Below are 22735 nucleotides of genomic sequence, written 5' to 3'. Positions count from 1 at the left end.
TCAGATTTTGTTCTAAAACTTAGAGAAAAGCAATGAACTCTGTTAGTGTTACATTCCCAAGAAAAATTGTTTGCAAATAGCTGAATTTTAGGCGATCACCCTCTCCAAGATAGGGATGGAGGGAGGATAAAGCCAGGTAGACATAGGTTGTATATATTAATCTCAGTTTGCGTCAGACGCAAAGAAATTTTTTTAAAGTCCCTTTGTCTTATTTAATCCTTACATTAATATCATTTCCAATAATATAGATGCCTACTTAAACGCTGGGTCTTAGACTCTTCTGATCATACCAAATCAACTTACCCTATACTTAACATTGCTGTTAGAATAAATTAATGTGAAATTGAAAATGCTTCCTTAGAAGTAGTAGGTAAAATCTAGGGATTGGTTAACATTTCAGTACAAATAATTTTGAAAGAAAGTAAAAAATAGTCTGTTTCTATCCATTAGTACAGTCTTTAGCCTGATAAAAATGTTTCAATATGCATTATGATTATGATTATAAATCAATATAAATTAATTATAAACTTCCTGGAGGCAACAGCCATATTTATATTTTCTCTGTCATAGGACCTAATAGGACTTTCCAATCTCCCTATTCCTAGTCCAGATTTTCTTTTTCTTCATAGGAGGGAAAAGAGGAAGCTCTCTTTCTTTAAGGTTTGTGTGCTGGGAAGATAGCTAATGATACAGAAATCCAATCTTTTTTTTTGTGGGGACAAAGAAAGGAGATAGGACATCAAGTTCTTAATGGAATAATTGACCAAGTAGGAGACTATCTTTCATACCATTATAAGAAAAGATAGTCCTCAAATCATAATCTAGTAAAATCCCTACCTTATTTCTGAGAAAGTTTTTGTAAGAAACTTATATTAGAGAATTGGGGTTACAGAAGAAATCGTATTAGCCATATGAAACACACTTATACACATATAACTACTTATGGGAGGAGAAATTTTTTCTACCCAAGGACGACTTAGAGGTTCCTACTTCTCTCTCTTCATTCTCTCTCATAATCCCCTCCCAGTAAGTGGTCCAGAGGTAGGTCCGGGTTTCCATGGTGGCAGGAATATTCAAATATCTCAAGATGCTTCACCATGTCCTGACTGACACCTTAATTAGCCACACTGCTCACATCAGAGGACACAGTGAGATGAGGACTCCATGTCTCCTGGTCTCGAAACAGGCTTGAAATTCTTGTTTGGTGCCTGTTCACTTTCCCCATCTGAGCAAAGTCTTCTCTTGTGAAATTCTAATGCCTTGTATAGAATATTCATAGTTACCTGGTTGTCATCCTTGAAGATTTCTTTGGCTTTCTCAATAGCAAATCTGATATGCGGCTTGTGGCCCTGAGATCAGAGTCAAGTCTCACACGTGGCTCCTGTTCCACCACAGGACATTGTCAGGTGTTCTCGCCATGGCTCACATTTGCAATCTTTGAAGTCCATTAAGCAAGGTCTCAGATTCTTTGCTACTAGAGCCATCATCCCCAGTGCAGGTTATATCTTGGATTTCTCAATTCTAAGTGTCCTTCCCAACTTCTCAAAAGACATAGAAAAGCGTGTCCACATTCAGCCGCACTTGGTTTGGTCAAATAGTATAAACATATGCAGCTGGGTTCCTCATACGACATCTATTGTCAAAGCCCTGAAACCAACCCTTAACAAAAGTCCCACACTACTTTTGAATAATCTCTTACTGTCCCCTCCTTCCCCCTTATCAATGGGGAAATGGTAGAAGTTTGGGTGGCAGAGGCCGTAGTCTGATGAAGTTTTATCATTATCATGATAAGAATGAGGTTGAACCCACCAATTTTGAGCTCTATAGTCTTTACACCCACAATCTCAAAGTCCTCCTTCATCTTTTTTTTTTTGTTGAAATATCACTGATACACAATCTTATATTGGTTTCAAGTATACAACACAGTGGTTCAGCAGTTACCCATATTTTTAAATCCTCATCCCCACCAGTGCAGTTACTATCTGTCGGCCTAGGAAGGTAGTACAGAATCATTGGCTGTATTTTCCCTCCTTCTACTTGCAGCATTCTGACCCAGTATAAAGGGATTCCACATTTACTCATTGATTAACTCAGGACCCCTGGTTGTAAGGGGCAAGCTACTGTTTCTGTACTCTTAGTTTTTTTACATTATGCTGAGAAAACAAAGGGTAGGCATGCAGACTGTATGCTTCTATGTCCGTGGACTTCTAGAAGCAGAAAAATCAATCTAAGGTGGCAGAAACCAAGTTGGTGTCTCCTGGGAGCAGGCTAGGAGAGGACTGACTGCACAGGGGCACAGGGAAACTGTGAGGCTGTTGAAATGTTCTGTATTTTGACGGGTGTATACATTTGTCAAATCTCATCAAACTGTCCACTTAAAAGTATGCATTTCATTGTATGTAAATTACATTGCAATAAATTTGATTTTGAAGTCCTTTTTATTGCCTTTGAAATTTTTCACAAGCGTCACATCATTCTGAGGACTGGACTTCTGACAATTGCCTTTCAGTTCAGGGCCACACTTGGAATTTAATCCTCTTCCATCTTTTGTGTGTTTCCTTTGATATCTGAGTGAACTAGAGAATTTACTAGGCTGCCAAGTGTATCTCCTTAGATAATTCTCCCTTTTCTTCCTATCCAAGATCATTCTTGTTTACAAGATTAGGAGTACATTTTGATGCACTTCTCCCAAATACTTGTAATCTTCCCTTCGGGGGGTCTCTGTCCAGGGACTCCTACCCTCTATCAAAATATTTTAGATCTGTACTACTAACATCTAGGACATATACCTGATCATGTCTAATTCTCCGCATCATGAGCACTAGAATAACCTGATCATTTTTTTCCCATGAGTTCATGTCACTTCCACTTCTCTGACCTGTTCCTTCTTGTGGCCAGTACTTACTTCCTCTACTTTTATGAGAAAACATCCATGACCTTTAAAATAATTGCTTGGCCCCCTAGAGCATGGCATTTTTTAGATAAAAAGGACCTTGGAGATCATTAATGACCCTTCCCCTTTCTATATGAGACAACTGAGGTCTTAATGAGGTGTTTGTCCGAAGTCAGACTGTTAATGAAACTCTGCATTGAAATGGCATCTCTAGCAGGCCACTGTGCACTAGCAAGCAGGATATTTACTGCCCAAAGGCAACCTGCTGAGGGCTGAGTGGGGGACTGAATTTAGTCTGTGCTCTACTTCCTTTGCCAACCCGTGAGGTTAGGACTATACTCCTCCTCAGAGGAAAGGGCCACTCTAAGTTTTATAAAGGCACCATTCAGCTAATAGTGGCTCTGATCTACAGAAACTTTTCTTCCAAATTATTTCAAATCTAAGTGTTTATTGGAAAAAAATTCATTAGGAAGAAATTTGCTTTTTTATTTTAAAAGAATTTATCTACTTATCCTATAACTTTTATGTTCCTCACAATTCTTACCACATCTTTTTCAAATGCTGTTTTATGAAGTATTAAGCAATCCAGGACATTCACAGATTTTACATATTTTCCTTCAGCTCTCTTTAAGAAATGGGGGCCTGCATCTATGATAAACCCACAGCCAACATTATATTGAACAGCAAGAAGCTGAAAGCATTTCCTCTGAGATCGGGAACTAGACAGGGATGCCCACTCTCCCCACTGTTATTTAACATAGTACTAGAGGTCCTAGCCACGGCAATCAGACAAAATAAAGAAATACAAGGAATCCAGATTGGTAAAGAAGAAGTGAAACTGTCACTATTTGCAGATGACATGATACTGTACATAAAAAACCCTAAAGACTCCACCCCAAAACTACTAGAACTGAAATCGGAATACAGCAAAGTTGCAGGATACAAAATCAACACACAGAAATCTGTGGCTTTCCTATATACTAACAATGAACCAACAGAAAGAGAAATCAGGAAAACAACTCCATTCACAATTGCATCAAAAAAAATAAAATACCTAGGAATAAACCTAACCAAAGAAGTGAAAGACTTATACTCTGAAAACTACAAGTCACTCTTAAGAGAAATTAAAGGGGACACTAACAGATGGAAACTCATCCCATGCTCGTGGCTAGGAAGAATTAATATCGTCAAAATGGCCATCCTGCCCAAAGCAATATACAGATTTGATGCAATCCCTATGAAACTACCAGCAACATTCTTCAATGAACTGGAACAAATAATTCAAAAATTCATATGGAAACACCAAAGACCCCGAATAGCCAAAGCAATCCTGAGAAAGAAGAATAAAGTAGGGGGGATCTCACTCCCCAACTTCAAGCTCTACTATAAAGCCATAGTAATCAAGACAATTTGGTACTGGCACAAGAGCAGAGCCACAGACCAATGGAACAGACTAGAGAATCCAGACATTAACCCAGACATATATGGTCAATTAATATTTGATAAAGGAGCCATGGACATACAATGGCAAAATGACAGTCTCTTCAACAGATGGTGCTGGCAAAACTGGACAGCTACATGTAGGAGAATGAAACTGGACCATTGTCTAACCCCATATACAAAAGTAAACTCAAAATGGATCAAAGACCTGAATGTAAGTCATGAAACCATTAAACTCTTGGAAGAAAACATAGGCAAAAACCTCTTAGACATAAACATGAGTGACCTCTTCTTGAACATATCTCCCCGGGCAAGGAAAACAACAGCAAAAATGAGTAAGTGGGACTATATTAAGCTGAAAAGCTTCTGTACAGCAAAAGACACCATCAATAGAACAAAAAGGATCCCTACAGTATGGGAGAATATATTTGAAAATGACACATCTGATAAAGGCTTGACGTCCAGAATATATAAAGATCTCACACGCCTCAACAAACAAAAAACAAATAACCCAATTAAAAAATGGGCAGAGGAACTGAACAGACAGTTCTCCAAAAAAGAAATACAGATGGCCAACAGACACATGAAAAGATGCTCCACATCACTAATTATCAGAGAAATGCAAATTAAAACTACAATGAGGTATCACCTCACACCAGTAAGGATGGCTGCCATCCAAAAGACAAACAACAACAAATGTTGGCGAGGCTGTGGAGAAAGGGGAACCCTCCTACACTGCTGGTGGGAATGTAAGTTAGTTCAACCATTGTGGAAAGCAGTATGGAGGTACATCAAAATGCTCAAAACAGACTTACCATTTGATCCAGGAATTGCACTCCTAGGAATTTACCCTAAGAATGCAGCAATCAAGTATGAGAAAGATCAGTGCACCCCTATGTTTATCGCAGCACTATTTACAATAGCCAAGAATTGGAAGCAACCTAAATGTCCATCGATAGATGAATGGATAAAGAAGAAGTGGTACATATACACAATGGAATACTACTCAGCCATAAGAAAAGGGAAAATCCAACCATTTGCAGCAACATGGATGGAGCTGGAGGGTATTATGCTCAGTGAAACAAGCCAAGTGGAGAAAGAGAAATACCAAATGATTTCTCTTATCTGTGGAATATAAGAACAAAGGAAAAACTGAAGGAACAAAACAGCAGCAGAATCACAGAACTCAAGAATGGACTAACAGGTACCAAAGGGAAAGGGACTGGGGAGGATGGGTGGGTAGGGAGGGATAAGGGGGGGGAGAAGTAGGGGGGTATTAAGATTAGCATGCATGGGGGGGTAGGAGAAAAGGGAGGGCTGTACAATACAGAGAAGGCAAGTAGTGATTCTACAACATTTTGCTATGCTGATGGACAGTGACTGTAAAGGGGTTTATAGGGGAGACCTGGTATAGGGGAGAGCCTAGCAAACATAATATTCATCACGTAAGTGTAGATTAGTGATACCAAAAACAAAACAAAACAAAACAAAAAAAAGGACAGTTCCTGTGTGGTAACCTCCAATGAGTTCTACACAAGGGTATAAAGGGCATATACAAGTGTAGGCAAAGGGTTTGTTTGCGTTTATACAGAAGATCAAAGCCTAATTGGGCTACCCCGAAAATGAACTAAGATACGATATGAAAGAGAACTTCCAACATCAGCACTCTCTGGAAGACTCATGCCAGAAGATGATCATCAAGAAACCCCAACAAAGATCCACGCACTGCTACAGCTGTAGATGCCCTCATCCCACCAGCTCCTGGACTTGCCATGGGAATGAAGGAGATATCTAAGCTGGCCTGTGCATACAGTAAAACAACAAATTTGACTGGATCTATACTGTTGGAACTCAACCAAGAATTAGGAGAAGTGCAAATTGTAGCGCTCCAAAATCTTACAACTACAGACTATTTACTGTTAAAAGAACATAAGGGATGTGAACATTCCCCAGGAATGGGTTGTTTTAATTTGTCTGATTTCTCTCAGACTGTTCAAGTTCAGTTGGACAATATCCACCACATCATAGATAAGTTTTCACAAATGCCTAAGGTGCCTAACTGTTTTTCTTGGTTTCACTGGAGATGGCTGGTAATTACAGATATGCTTTGGTTATGTAACTATACTCCTATTATGTTAATGTGTGTGCGCAATTTAAGTAGTAGCTTAAAACCTATACATGCTGAAGTTACTCTACAAAAAGATATATCAAAGAAGTAATCAATCTTCCCATGTTTTCTTCCGCCTGCTACTTCTATAGCTTTTCTTCTTCCTTCCTAATTACAACCCTTAAATAGAATTCGTGCCTCATATCAAATTTACCGAGTATCATAATTCTTCCAAGTGGTAAAGATACCTCAAGACAAATGCTGGGCATAGAAGCCACAGGCCATAAATATGCAAAGAAGTAAAAAGCTAACCTTTTCAAACAATAAGGCTTCTCTCTCACTTACCAACTTCACATCTCCCTGTATGGCCCCGGAAGATGACTGGTTAGCCAGAGACGGGTAAGATTCCTCAAGGGAAGAACAACCTAAGACAGGCACAGTCGCAGGGGGGCCATCAGGTGAGAAATTGGGGATCAACAGAGGTGAGGCTTAGAACCTCACCCCCCCGTTCTGAGAGAAATCTTCTGCATACGTGGATGTTTTATTGCCCTTGTTTAGCTTGGATTAACACATAGTCTACAGGCACACACCTGATCATCTACATTTGATCTCTTACAACACTAAACTATGTTTTCTACCTTTATCTTGTATCTACCTACCACTTCAGCATTTTATTAAAAATAATAATAATAAAGAGAGAAATGTGGTATCCACATATAAATCAAGTATAAAAACCAAATGAGTATTCATATTTGAACTGACTGTTTATAGTTCATAATGCATGAGCAAAACCAAAAGTTTCTGTGATGACTGCCCTTGTAATGTTCACTATGTAACTTATTCATTATGTAAGAATTTGTTCTCCATGTAAGAACTTGTTTGTTATGCCTCAGAAGATTGGAGACTGACGAAAATTAGGCTTGGGGTGGATTAATGATTGTGCATTGAGCATTGACTCCCTTATACAGAATTTTATTGTTGTTAACAACCATTTGATCAATAAATATGAGAGATGCCCTCACAAAAAAAAAAAAAAAAGAAATGGGGGCCTGCTGTGGGTCCAGGCCAGGGATCCAAGACTCTGCTTGGAATGAGAGGGGCTGGCCCACGACTGCAGGGTGAGAGCAAAGGAGGACTTGAGTCCCATCCACCTGTAAGGCGACTTTCAGTCTGATATAAATACCTAGTCCAGGGAGACAAGAACTTAATGCTGTGGGAAAGGTCTGGAGTAAGCAGCCAGAGAGAGCAGTTCAGAGGCAGAGGCTGGAAAGGCCCCCTGAGACAACAGGAGGTGTCCTTTTGTAGGGTGCCTCCTATGGGCCCTGGATGAGTCAGGAAAAACACGAGAGGCCTGAGCCAAGGCAGGAGCGCCACTGGAGGCCAAGAGGGCTCAGTGGGAGCACAGCTCAGTGTCCTGATCTAAGTGGGACAAGGCACCACAGCCAGCACCCAGTGTGGGCCCCCAGGGCACAGCAACACCTTCTGTGGGCCAGTTGCCTCTCCACACAGTGCCCTGTGATGCACAGATTCCCCCTCCTGATGCCATCCTGCTAGGGGAAGACAGAGAGAGGAGAATGCTTGAAAGACAGCACTTACCCAAAAGTGACTGGACTACCTCAAAAGTTGTCTCTGATTATCTTTATGCTGCAAGTTTACGTTCAGTGATCTACCCAAGCTCCACCACTCCCATCTCCCCATCAGAGGAAATGGAACTTTCAGAACAAGAAAGCAACAGGTATAGAAAAGAAGAACGCTGCATTTTCTTGACCTTTGAGTACAATTGAACCCTGTTACCTCGGCCCCTCCGGTCCAGAAGACATGTGTGCATTACCCAGGGGCCAAAGAATTCAAATATAAATTGTCAGTGTGTCTCTTGATGCCCTTGAGGTTGGCTTTGGTGCACAGAAAAGGTTTATTCGGAGGTCACTTTAGTTTTTAAAATTAACATTTCACTTACTAAAGTTGCAGTTTCAAAACTTAGCTTGCTTTAAGATTTTAAGTACAATTTAGAATTATTGTTGTTCTTAAATAAATACAACACATCTTAAAAACCACTTTGAAGAGCCTTAAATATTATTTGGTGCCATTTACAAACATTACTGAATAAACTCCCTAAAACCCTTTAAAATACATTAATTTTCTTTGCAAATATATATTTGATTTACTATCAAAGACTTTCCTAGGAATCTAAATAATTCATACAAATCTAATAAATCACACTTATAAATATTTTTATAAGAACTTTTTGGTGATTTTTTAAGTCCTTAAAAGATTTAGGAAGAATCTGACTTAGAATCAGAAGTGTGAATCAATTACTCCTTTTGTCATTTTATTTATTTACTTATTTATTTTTATTCAAGTATAGTTGATGTACAATCTTATATTGGTTTCAAGTATACAGCACAGTATTTCGACAGTTACCCATATTCTTAAATCCTCACCCCTTCTAGTATGGTTACTATCTGTCAACATCTGGAGATGTTACAGAATCATTGGCTATATCCTCCATGCTGTACTACCATCCCTGTAACCAACTTATTTTATGGTTGAGAATTTTTGTGCCCCTTTATCCCACTTACCCTCCTCACCCACCCAGCCCCTCCCTCATGGTAATCACCAGTCACTTCTTAGTGTCTATGAGCCTGCTGCTGTTTTATTCATTTTATTTTGCTTTGTTTTTATATTCCACAAATAAGTGAAATCATATGCTATTTGTCTTTCTCTGCCTGCTTATTTCACTTAGCATAATACCCCCTAAGTCCATCCATGTTATCTAAAATGACAGATTTCTTTCTTTTTTATGGCTGAATAATATTCTGTTGTGTATATATAACACCTCTTCTTTATGCATTCATCTACTGATGGGCACTTTGGCTGCATCCATATCTTGGCTATTGTAAATAATGCAGCAATAAACATAGGGGTACATATATCTTTTAGAATCAGATTTTGTCTCCTTCAGGTAAATTCCTTGAAGTGAAATTACTAGATCAAATGGTATTTCTATTTTTAGGTTTTTGAGGCAGTTCAGTGTAGGAGGGTTGCCTTTTTTCCACATCCTAGCCAAAACTTGTTATTTCTTGTCTTTTTGGACAGTGGCCATTCTGATTGGTGTGAGCTGATATCTCACTGTGGTTTTGATTTGCATGACCCTGATGATTAGTAATGTGGAGCATCTTTTCATGTACCTGTTGGCCATCTGTATGTCTTCTCTGGAAAAAAAAAATCTCTCACTTTGGCATTTGAAAATAGAATCACAGACTGATGCCTGGTTATAACAAGCTAAATTCTCTTAAATATTACAACTACTTAAAAGTCTAAGTGTGTATAGGTTCTGCATTAACACAAAATATTAATACTATAGGTATGTCTTCTTAAACATTTCTATTGCTAAATCTTTCCAGGGTTGAAAGACGATTTCCTATTGTATTAGTATGCTCAGGCTGCTATAACAAAAAGACCATACACTGGTAGCTTAAACAATAGAAACTACTTTCTAGACTAGGAAGAAGGCAAGGGAGTTCTGGAAGAAGCAGGCCTAGTACTCCTGCAGGTTCGGACCTGGAGCCTGGACGTGGGTAGAAGTTGCTGGTTCAACCTCACTAGAGAAAGCCTCTGTCCCTCTGTCCCAGCTGGTGGCCCTCATGTGGTGTGGCCATGACTCACAACACACACACAGCGCACTTTACAAAGGAGGTGCAGCATCTGTTGCCACAGAAAAGAAAGCACATTAGTATAGTTAGTTTTGATTTCCCAGAAACCAAGTGGGGAAATTGAAAACACTTCATTCTTCTGCACTCCCCACCCTTCCCTTGCAAGCTCACTCTCAATTCTCAGGGACAGTTTTTCAAAACCCTGTGTACTGGGAAATTTGATCCAAAGTATCTTGATTAGCAGCAGAATAATAATTAAGTCACAAAGGCAAAGGGTACATGGGATCTCTCTGTATTATTTCTTACAACTGCATATGAATCTACAATTATCTCAAAATAAAAAGTGTAACTTTAAAAATCAAGCTACTTATAATGTAGGAAGAAAGAAAGAAAAAAGAACAACCCTGCCCCCCCAACCCTGCTCCTCCAAAAAAAAATCAACTTTTTGTTTTTTTGTTAGATGAACTTCCTCAATCAAGTGATACCTATACAGAGGCACCCTGTGCCCCCCCGGAAGATAGTGCAGCAGAACCGACACCTATTCCTTTCTTTTCCTTCCCCTAAGGAAACTGGCAGGTACCTTAATGGCAACTGACAGAGTATTTCTGGTAGTATAAACAAGAACTGGTAAGAGTTGTTCCCTCTGCAGAGGAAAACACGGAAGGGGCCACAGAGAGAAGAAGATATATCTTTCATGATAGATCCTTTGGGCTTTTAAATTTTATATCATGTGTTCATATTACACAGTCCAAAAATACTGTTCCCCAAATCTTACCTATCCTTCCAAGGTCTAGCACAGATATGAGCTTCTCTATGAACTCTTCTCATCCTACCAGTTTGAACACACCATTCTCTCCTGTGTGTTTCTAGCACAGTGGTTCTCAACCCTGGCTTCCAATTGAAAAACCTGAGAGCTATTTTTAAAATGTCTATGCTCAGCCCAACTGAATGAGAATCTCAAAGGGTAGGAGGTCAACATGGATGTTTTTTTAAAAACTTTCCAGGTAATGTAATTGTGTACTCAGGATTGAGAACTTCTGCCCTGGTACTTTATGATTCATAAAGTACCTGGTACCTTGCTTGAGTCAAGCTCTCACCCTAAAAGTAAACTATGAATAATTGATTACAAAAATAAAAAACACTTTCACACTATTTAGTGCATTTAGTCTCCTCACAGAACAACCCCATGAACTGGGTGTCAGTGCCCCACTGCCCAGAAGAGGAAAGGAAGAGGTGAAGTGCTAGAAGTTACAGTTTCAGTACTCTGTGTTTGACATCTCCCCTGAGATTAAGACTGTGTTCCCACCCATGTCCTCACACAGCACTTTACACACAGGTGGTGTTCAACTGCAGTTTATCAGCATAGTGAAAAATGAGTAACCCAGCAGAGCAGCAGGAAGTGTCTCAGCCACCCTGAGTTTACAGGGCGGCTCACTGCTGTGCAAGAGTTCCCAGATTCTGCTTAGGAGTTTATCTCCCTGCCTTTCCAACCCCTTGCTTACCCCTATCACCTCAGCTGCATGTTCAAAAAATAAAGATTCCTGGAGCCAGGATTTACAGAATCTGAATCTCAGAGGATAAACTTCAGGGATATCTATTTGTTTTGAGTTTGTGTTTTCATGTGGTAAAATATCTATAACATAAAATTCACCCTCTTAACTACTTGTAAGTGCATTTCAGTGGCATTTAAGTTCATTCACATTGTTGCACAGCCATCATCAGTATTCTTCTCCAGAACTTATTCATCTTCCCAAACTGAAATTCTGTACCCATTAAATAATAACTCCCCATGCCCACCCCCTAGTCCCTGGCAACCACCATTCTACTTTCTGTCTCTGTGAATATGACCACATTAAATACCTCGTCTGAGTGGAATTATGCAGTGTTTGTCCTTTTGTGATTGGCTTACTTCATGTAGCACAATGTCTTCAAGGTTCATCTACACTGTGCCATGTGGCAATATTTTTAAAGACTAAACAATTCATTTTACAATTATGCCACATTTTCTTTACGTATTCATCCATCAAAGGACATCTAGATTGCTTCCACTTTTTGGCCATTATGAAAACTCTACAATGAACATGGATATGCAACTATCTCTTTGAGATCCTGTTTTCAACTCCCTGTTGTCAATTTCTTTTTCTGCATCGATCATGGTGATCAGATAGGCTTTTTCCATCACTTTGCAAATATGGTATATTACCTTGACTGATTTTTTTTTATTGAGGTATCATTGATACACAATGTTATATTGGTTTCAAATGTACAACACAGTGGTTCAACAACTACCCACATTATTAAATCCTCACCCCCTCTAGTGCAGTTACTATCAACATAGAAAGATATTACAGAATCATTGACTATATTCCCCATGCTGTACTACTGTTCCCATGACCACCTTACATTGTGATTGGAAATTATTGTTCCCCTTTATCCCCCTCCACACCCGCTCACTCCAACCTCTCCCCCTTGGTAACCACAAGTCCCTTCTCAGTGTCTATGAGTCTACTACTGTTTTATTCATTCTGTTTTGCTTTGTTTTTATATTCCACAAATAAATGAAATCATATGGTATTTGTCTTTCTCTATCTGACTTATTTCACTGAGCATAATACCCTCTAGACCATCCTTGTTGTTGCAAATGGCAGGATTTCTTTTCTTGTTATGGCTGAGTAATATTTCATTGTATATATGTACCACCTCTTCTTTATCCATTCACCTATTGATGGACACATAATTTGCTTCCATATCTTGCAATTGTAAATACTGTGGCAATAAACATAGGAGTGCAAATATCTTTTCAAACCAGGGATTTTGTTTTCTTCAGGGAAATTCCTAGAAATGGAATTACTGAATCAAATGGTATTTTTATTTTAAGTTTTTTGGGGAACCTCCATCCTGCTTTCGACAGCATTTGCACTAATTAACATTCCCACCAACAGGGCAGGAGGATTCCCATTTCTCCACATACTCATCAATACTTGTTATTTCTTGTCTTTTGGACAGTGACCATTCTAACTGGTGTGAAGGGATATCTCACTGTGGTTTTGATTTGCATTTCCCTGATGATCAGCAATGTGAAGCATCTTTTCATGTGTCTGTTGGCCATTTGTATTTCTTCTTTGGAGAAATGTATTCAAAATGCAAAGCAGGGCAGGGCTGTCCTCATACATAGCTTGGACTTGGCAGGCCTGGGCTGGGAGATGCCCATGGTCTGAAGGGTCATCCAGACCATCATTGGAGACCTTGGGGCTTGTTGAGCATCTTGATCCCTATCTCTACTTGAGGCTTGGGGTGTATTTATGGCTCTGTCCAGATAAACCATTGGTTTGTGGTGCAGTAACTATCTGCAGAGCACAGCAGAGCTGTGTCTGTATGTAATCTTGCTCCCATTCTCAGAGAGAATCAGCCACAGAGAGAGAATCTGGATACAGTCCCAACAAACTCACAAGTACCAGAGGTTTCTAATGGTGAGTGGCAAATTGCCCATCTGTCTCCTCTCATTTCCTATACCTGCCCCATCCTTGGAAATCACTGCTCTTCCTTCTTCTCTCCACTCTCTTCCCTTATTCAAAGGGAGGAAAAAGATACTGAATAATAGGCCACGTACTATATAAGCATTATCTCACTGAAGCCTAAGTATTACTATGCCCCTTTTATGGTTGAGAGAGGCTCACAAAGGCTGAGTAACTTTCTCAATCAATATTGAATAAGTAGACAGAGAAAGAGATTGGACCTCAAAATAGATCTTTCTAGATCTAACACCCAGACTGTTCCCACTGTAGCAACATCTCCCATGCAGTCAACAAATCCCTGCTATGTGCTTCCCGTGTGCTAGGAGCTCAGAAAACTACAAAGAAAAACAAAAGGAATGGCTCCTGGCATCCAAGGAAACAACTGCTAGTAGCGAAGATAGATACCAAAACTGTAATTATAACAGATATTTTTTTAAGTGTCACAGAGGTGTAAGTACTATGGGAGGACCAAGAAGCAGGGATTCTAGGGTATACATAGAGAGAAAACTTACAATTAGGACAGGACTTCACCAGGAAAAAGGAGGAGGAAGGCCATTTGGGAGTTTTTGGGTTTTGTTTTTTAAATAAAACGTCAGATAGTAAATATTTCAGGCTCTGCAAGCCAGGCGATCTCTGTTGCAGCTAGTCAGCTCTGCCACTGGGCTACAAACACAGACATAGACAAAACATTAATGAATAAGCATGGCTGTGTTCAGTTCCATACAGCAGCATGTGAGACAAGTAAAACCCTTGTTTTCAAGGAAGTGTGGTTTGACCAGGAACTGGACTATCTGAAATCAGGACAGTCACAGAAACTCCAGAAAGCATAATCCTTGTGATCTTCAAGTATAGTCTGCATAGCAGCAGCAAGAACAGTCTCTGCTGCCTCTTTACAACCAAGGGGCCAGTGAAGTCATCCACTCAGTGCATTGAGTGGGGAATATTCCGAGTCTGGCAACATCCAATGACCATGGTTAGATGTCACACAGTGTGTTAAAATGAACACTAGTTGATTAACATCCAGGTACACACAAAAAAAAATAAATAAATAAGAAAAGTTTTCCTTTTTTTAAACAGATACAAATTCCTCCCAGCATTAGTTTCAACTTTTACAGCTGTGTCTTGTTAGTACTTTCCTGTCAACCTCCTCTGTGACTGTGTCAATTTAGGGGAGGAGAGGCATGTAGAAATCAGTTTTTCAAGATTCACCTCAAGTCGAGCAGCACCTCTTTCCGCACAAAGATGAGATGTATTTCCCTTGCTTAAAGCAGTATTAACAGAATAGGTGATAGGTCCGGTGTTACTTCTTCACCCAGGGGCTAATTCTAATTTTGCTCCATACTGAGTGTATCTGAACAGACACTTAACAGAATGTGTGTTTCACAAACTGTGCAAATACTGAAACCAGTTTTAGCTGGTATGGGTGGAAATGGGAGTCCCGCCCCACAATTGAACTGAACCTGTGCAATAACAGAATCCTCCTGCAGAACAAAAGCTGAAATGTGTCTGGCTGCAGTCAACAGCAGTTAAGGGCAGGGTCCTAAAGCTTTCTTACAAGGAAAATTCTTGTCTGTACCACCCTCCACTTACCCAATCCCACACTTAGGTTCCCGTGTTTTATTCCCCAAACGCAATACTCAACCTCTGTGGTCGTTTGTAATTGTGTGTGTGTTTTTTTCACACTACAGTGCCAGCAGGAAGGGACTGCCTGTCTCAGCTCACGTTCATCAGTATCCTGATGCTTGGTGCACTAAGAGCTCAAGAAATATGTGTATTAACAACCAGCTGAGCCACAATCTTCTAGCTTTTGGGGGGAAGTCAAGAACACTGCAAGTAATAGAGCACCTGAGTTCCATCTTGACTTTACTTTTTCTAGCTTTGTGACTCTGGAGGAGTCACCCAGCCTCTCTGAGCTTCTATTTCTTCATCTGCAAAATAAGTCTGATAATACTAATACCCTCCTCAGGGGCGTTTCTAAGGAGCAAATGTGATCACGGACTTCTAAGTGCTTAGCAGTGTTCAAAGCACGTCAACCAAGTTCAGTTAAGAGGTGAACATTTTAGCATTGATGCTCTAAAAGAACTTTGTGTTGCAAAATAAGATGAGTAATTTAAAAATTGAGGATATGGTCACTTATAGCTTGCCACCAGAAGTCAGTTTATTTGAGGTAAAAACAATGTCCATAATCATGTAGGAACTTGTGGTAGTAGCTGCAAAGAAACATATTTATTTTTTGCCTTACTTTATCCAGACCATTTGACTGCAAGCTCCTTAAGGCCGGGGATTCTGGATTATTCATCATTGAGCGCCAAGTCCTAGGTCAGGGTTGGGCCTAAGCATATTCAAAATATATTTACTGAATGAATGACCTCCTACCCTTAACGATCTCAACATGTCCTCTAGCTATTGAACTGGCTCATTCCTTCATGCACAAGGCATGTGACTAATGCCTGGGAATTAAATTGCTTTACCTGTATCCAAATTCTATCCATCTATTATGGGTCTACCCTGAATTTTGTTTTCCCTTGGCATAGGATTGTATCAAATCACGAATTCTCTGGATTAACCAAATGACACCCTAATTTCTACTAGTCACTGCAAATTCTCATTCCAATTTCATCTCCATTCCTATTACCTGTGTAAATGTTTCATCACCTGTCAGGCAACAAATGTCTGTTGTTCCTACTGTGTGTGAGGTGATCCCTTGCCCTCAAGGAGTTTACAAGCCAAGGGGAAGGCCATTATGTACCCACAAACATCCAGAGAGTGGGATACCACAAAATTCCAGAGTGCTGTGTCATTACATAAATACCATAGCTCACGTGTGTCAGGAACTTTTCTAGGCACTGGGATAAAAAAATAAGATATGCTTTCTGTGCTTGAGGGGTCTTACAATTGAGGAGGGAGGAGAGGACCAGAGAGTAAGCTCCAAGAGAGTAAGGATTTTTGTCTGCTTTGTGTCCCTGCTGTGTCCCCAGCCTCTAGAGTAGTGCTGGGCACATGGGAGGCCCTTAGTAAATATTTGTTGAAAGAATGAATGGGTGAGTGAACCTCTGGCTTCACAGTCCTGGCTTCACTTGGCCTTTCTGAAAGGTCTCCACACCCTAGAATGCAAACATGAGTTCAGGCTGACATGTACTTAGTTTTTCCTTCCTTCCCGCACTGATCCACTGTTCTTGACCCCAACATATGACCCTTGACTCTTTTTTCTCTTGGGTGAATTATTTCCCAGGTTGCTCTTAAGTCCTCATGAAAACAGAGTCTCTGTGGGTCCACCCCACAATCCTCGCAAGTAAAGGTCCACTGAACCCAGCTGGCTACAGTCCTAAAACACCACTCACACCCACACCCCCACACCTTCGGGTCCCCTAGGCCCCAACCACCTCGAGATAAACCTCATTAATATTCTGATGGTATCTCATTGGCACATTTCATTATATATTCATACATGTATGTAAAATCACATGAGAAGTATCACATCATACATGCTATTCTGTCATGGACACTTTCTCTTTCTTCTCTCCCCTTTCTCCCTTCATAGTAGGGCCTCACCTTCCACCTCCAGCACAGCTAAGTCAGTGTTAACAACCTTAAGCAAATCTCTGTAGCTTTCATTCTCTCAGACAATTCTATACAGATTTACATATATTCACATGCATAGATGGCTTTTGGTCACAAATTTATAAAAATGAAACCATATCCACTTCCGGCATCTTGCTTTTCTCACTCAAGAGGACATGATACAAATGCCTGCAAGTCATCTGTTAAAATTTCTAGTTCATTCTTCTGAAAGGCCACCTTATAGTTCACCCTTGAACAATGTGGATTTGAACTGTTCAGGTTCATTTGTATGTGAATTTTTTTCAATAAATACAGTACTGTACTGTAAATGTATCTTCTCTTACGATTTTCTTAATTGCATTTTCTTTTCTCTAGCTTACTTTATTGTAAGAATGCAGTAAAAAATATATATAACATAGAAAATATGTGTTAATCAACTGTTTATGTTATCAGTAAGGCTTCTAGTCAACAGCAGGCTATTTATTAGTAGTTAAGTTTTAGGGGAGTCAAAAGTTGTGCATGGACTTTTGACTGCACAGGGAGGTCTATGCCCTTTATCTAGTGTTCAAGGCTCAGCTATATTTTAAAGTATTATATCAAACCCTTTAATTCATTTGTTGTTATTTGTATGTGATATAAAATGGAGTCCATTTTTGTTTTATTCCAGAAAGAAGCCAGTTGTTTATCACATGACCCACCTTTTTCCCCTGAATTTAACTACCATATTTTTTTTACATGAATGTCTCATCAGGATCTAACTCTATGTCTACACTACATTGATTTGATTACTGTGGCTTTAGGTTCTGATTATCTGGTATGCTACATCTCCCCTTACTGTTTTTTATTTCATAGCTTTATTAGCTTAAAGCGTAGTTTCTTAATTACTATTGAACATTTATTTTTCCCAATGAATGATATAATCATTTTGTCCAATTCCAAGAAAAAAACCTTGTATTCATTCCAATGGAAATTGTATGAAATCAGTTTTAGGAAAGACTTTTTTATGATACAAGATTTCCAATCCAGAAACATGAAGATACTGCAGTTATTCAGGTCTTTTTTGTCTTTAACAGATAGGAAGTATTTTTTCCCAGTATTTTGTTACTTTCTTGTTAGAATTATTCCTATGTAATTTATAGTTTTTGTCACTATCATACATGGGAAAGTATGTTCCCATTTTTATTTTTAGTTGGCTCCTTTTAAAGTAGATAAGAAGCTGTTGACTTTTGTGTATTACCTGGCAGCCATCCACCTTATCACATTTTCTTAAGATAATATTTACTGTTTTTTATAAATAGACTTTTTCCTATTTAAATAATTTGCTCCTATACCTACTTATAATTTGCATTAGGAATGGCTGCTAAATTTTAGCAGGTGTCATTTCACCATTTAGTGATGTTTTCTTTTAGTTCCATTAGTGTTGGATTAGATCCATCAATGTCATGGATTTGGACTTGGAACCACTGTTGCTGTTTTAGAATAAACCTTGCTTATTTATTGTTTTTTATTCTTTTTTTGATATAGTGAGGGCTTCTATAAGCTAATATTTTATTTATAACTTTTATCTCTAAATCACAAGTGACATCAATCTGTAATTACAATAAATAATTATAAGTAATGTATACTTTTTTCTTAAGTTGTGGCATTAAATTATATTATCTTCAAAACAAGAATTTAAGTGATTTTTCTATGACTCAGAGTAGCTAAATCTGCATTTCTAACCAGCTCTGACGTGAAGCTGGTTCTATCAGTCCTTGGACACACTTTGAGAATCAAGGGTTTAAATAAGTTAACATTGGAATTATTAGACTTTTAGAGGTAAACTAAAACTCAGCTGTGTGGCCATCTGGCCCAAGGGTCTACTCAATAGTTGGTGTTCATCATTGGTCAATTTATGTTTTCCCTCTCCTCTTGGGTCTGTTTCCCTCTCCTCTTGGATTTGCCAGAAATCATACATTTCCAGCCGGTTTCCATATCCGTTGCCATAGACTTGCCAATAGTGAGCCTCCTAAACCTTGTAGTCTCTCAGTGGTGTGATTACAACTCTTCTCATTGCTAACCTCTTCTCTTTTTTCTCTTCTTTCCCTCTTCAACTTTGCAAACTGTTTATTTTACATAAATATATAGTTTGTTAGTCTGTTCAATAAACTTTTAGAGTTATTTTCAGTAGATTTGGCTTATTTATCCTTCTTACTATTTTTATCCTTTCTATTATTTTTTCTATATCATTAATTTCAACTTTTACCTTTATTAATTCTGATTTCCTGATTTTATTTCTAAATGTTTAAGGTGACTATGTAGCTCTTTTATACTTTGGGTTAGTTTTAAATTGTGAAGGCATTTCACTACTCTAAACATTTGTCTTAGTACTGCTTTCAGGGTCCTGTAGGTCTCAGTAGAAAATGGTTGCCTTTTCATTACTTTCTAGAAAATTCGTGAAATCCCTTTTATTCCCTCTTTGATCCAAGACTTCCTTAGGAGTTTGCCCCTTAATTTCTAGCTGTTTAAGATTTTTAGGTCATCTTTTATCATGTATCTATTATTTTTCATTTTTATGAAAAAAAATTATTTGCAGGATATAAGTCCTTCATGTACTATATCAAATGATTTGATTACATCATTCGGCTCATTAGCATAATGTCTTAACTAGCATAATAAGGCATTGTTTTATGTGTCTGAATTATTTTTTCACTATTCATTCTGGCTAATTGTGAGAAAGGTTTTTTGAAATCTCTCAGAATTGTATATAAAGTTCTCCTTGCTTTTATATATTTAACTGCTAAATTCTTGGATGTCTACTTTTATGACTATTAGATCTTCTTTATTTTTTTGTAATAAATCCTTTTATCACTATAAGGATGTTCCTTTTGCTCTAATTGCTTTCAGCCTCAGGTCCACGGGCGCTCGTAATGTAACCACTCCTGCTCTCACCCACTTGCCATGCGCCCATCATTCTGTTTTCACCCTTTCATTATTACTTTGCTTCAGGTTTGAGCAGTGTGTCCAATGAGCCACACCTTCACATTTTTTAAAGTGCTTCGCACTTGAGTTTTCTAACACCAAGCTCATCATTTTCTCCCTAAATTTCTCCACTTCTGTATTTTCGATCTCAGTTGTGATGGAAAGCTCTTGTTCTGCTGTATATTCTGCATACACTATCCAGACTTCCTTCTCCTGGGCCACCCCCTCCCCCGAGCCCAGGGGGCTTTGGAAAGCTTTTCCTCAAGCCCACGTCAGAGGAGCATGTGACTGCAGTTTAGCCAATTAGAATCTCCTTTTTCTAGTCGTCGGGGCCCAAACAGAACATGCAGTGCAACTGGGTCCAAAAAGATGGCAGCTCTCTTTCAGAAGAGGCACTTCAGAGCACAGACTTTGAAACCAGATCACCTGGGCTCAAATTCCGGCTATGGCTCTTATTTGTAACTTTGGGCTAGTGACTAATCTGCCTCGGTTTTCCTACTTACCTCATCCTTGTGAAAACTACAAGGGTCAGTATGTGTAAAAAGTTAGAACTGTGCCTATGGTGTAGTAAAGCAAGTATGCAGTAAATCAAATGTGAGTGTTCACTATTGTTTCTGTTTTCTCTAACTCCAGGATCTAGGAGGGCAAACCTGGGGCTGTTGGCAGCTCCTGTGCTACCACAGGAAACGTGAAGTCAGAGGATGAATGAGGTCAGCAATTTAGGAGAGCAGAGCGAGAGGAGAGACCTAGGTCCTGATCACAGAGTTGAGCCTTGGAACAAGTTGGTCCTAAAACTGGTTGTAACTAAGGTTATTTTAGACATGGAGCAATTACCCTTTTATGCTTAATATTCTGTGACTTGAGTCAGAAAGTCTTAAATGATGCAACCCTCAAACAGTATACCAGGCTAGGCAGCTGGGAACTGTTTGATTCTTCCCTTCCCCTTGCTGCCCACATCCTATGTGGCAAGTTAGAATATTCTTTTGCCTCAGTTTCTTTCCACTATGATTCGTTTTTTCAATTCCTTAACCCAGGGAAGAAAAAAGAAGGTCTGTGTTGGCTGAGTACCTGCTGTGTACTTATAGGACGCACTCACTTTTTTGTCCTGACTACAACCCTACAAGGAGCGTGAAGCACAGGGATGGCGACTAGTCCGTGGCCACACACGGCACGGGCTGTTAGCCATGCAGGCTTCTTTGAAAATGGCGATGACCCAACAGCAGTCTGGTCAATATTTGGAGTCACACACACCTGTCCTGCCCCATTTTCTCCTGGAAGTGGTCATCAACCACTAAGTCTACCCTTTCTCAAGCCCTAAAGTTTGCAGAGCCGAAGAGCAGAGCAGCACTAGCTAGGTTGTGGTCACGTGTCGTGAAAAAAACAAACACATGGCTGGTGATTTTTCCAGAACTAATTCACACACATCTGTACGTACACAATCCAGTCTGCCAATCTGTCTTTTTAAGATAGAGCTCTCCTTGGTGTCTGCCCATAATAGTCTTGTAAGACTACTTCTGCCGCCATTCCTGGGCTCACATCGTCCTTTACAATGCTTATTGTCCGTCCTCTGGGTGGCCCCTTTCAGTTCCTCACATCTGCTGAGCTCACCCTGGGACTTTGGTCCTCCGCCGGCGTGCTTCTCCCGCCTCTCCCCGCACAGCCGGCACCTGCTCTTCCTTCGGGTATCTGCTTCAGGAAGACCCTCCCTGCGCACCCCAAGGCAGACGCCCCTTCTTTCCACTCCCTTAATCAGAATCTCAGCTCCTTGATGATTTTCTTCATGCCCTTAGAACAACAAGCCACTCACTGTTTTATTCACTTTCATGTTTACATGGACTTTACTTGTGTTTGCATGTATTTTTCTTTTGTCTTTCTCCTTTATTAGAATGAAACTGAACAGGCATCCTGAGAGCAGAAAACCTACCTGTTGCCCCTGTAGCCCTAGTACTTCACATAGGCCTGGTGTATAGCAAGTGCTCAGTGTATATTTGTTGAATGAATGAAAAGATCAGAGACTAGAACATAGGACAGGGAAGATGATTTCACTCAAATCACAGACCTGGTGAGCCCCTTTTAAACAGCTTCACTGGTATAAATGGGAAAAATAGGTAAAATCCCCAAACCCTGGGTCCTTCTCCATTTGAGAGAATTCATTCAATCCCTGAATGATTTCTGCATTCTTTTCCACTCATGTGTGGCTAGCTTAGACTGTAACTCTAAGAACATTTTAATGCTGTTCCATGAGACCCTGAATTTCTCTCATGCCTTTGGCTTGGCCCCATCATTAAAGTCGTGCTAATGACAAAGCCCTACACCTCTTCCAAGGGCTCAGCGTCCAGCTGGGGAGCAAGGCAGGAAATATGCGTACTGGGGAGGGGAGGGGTACACAGAGGACTCGGAAAAAAACCTGAAGCAGAGCCTTGTCCTGAGAAAGGGTGGTGTGGGGGGGTTGAGGGCAGGGGACACAGCTCTCTACTGCACATCTTCCATGCATCCAGTTTCTCTGCCATATTACCTTTTAATGCTCACCACAGTCCTGGGATGTAATTTTTATCAACATTTTGTAGTTGAGAGAAGTGGAAAAACATGGGCTTCTTTGTCAGAT

At 39.7% G+C, this 22735-nt stretch overlaps 1 protein-coding gene across 2 annotated transcripts in view; it reads left to right on the top strand.

Moving 5' to 3' along the window:
• Nucleotides 1-22735, top strand: part of LOC118923012 (placenta-specific gene 8 protein-like) — a 56410-nt gene that overhangs the window by 2841 nt on the left and 30834 nt on the right. Inside the window, exon 2 of one of the 2 annotated variants that reach the window (XM_057502402.1) lies at nt 10554-10669. The exons of the other annotated variant lie outside the window; for it this stretch is intronic. The gene's annotated coding sequence lies outside the window, so the exon portion shown is untranslated. The remainder of the gene's footprint in view (nt 1-10553; nt 10670-22735) is intronic. 2 annotated transcript variants of the gene reach the window in all.

This window comes from Manis pentadactyla, chromosome 5 (assembly GCF_030020395.1).
Source record: "Manis pentadactyla isolate mManPen7 chromosome 5, mManPen7.hap1, whole genome shotgun sequence".
Classification (NCBI taxonomy): Eukaryota; Metazoa; Chordata; class Mammalia; order Pholidota; family Manidae; genus Manis; species Manis pentadactyla.
Note: the sequence above shows the minus strand (reverse complement) of the source record. Positions and strands in the feature narration are given on the sequence as shown.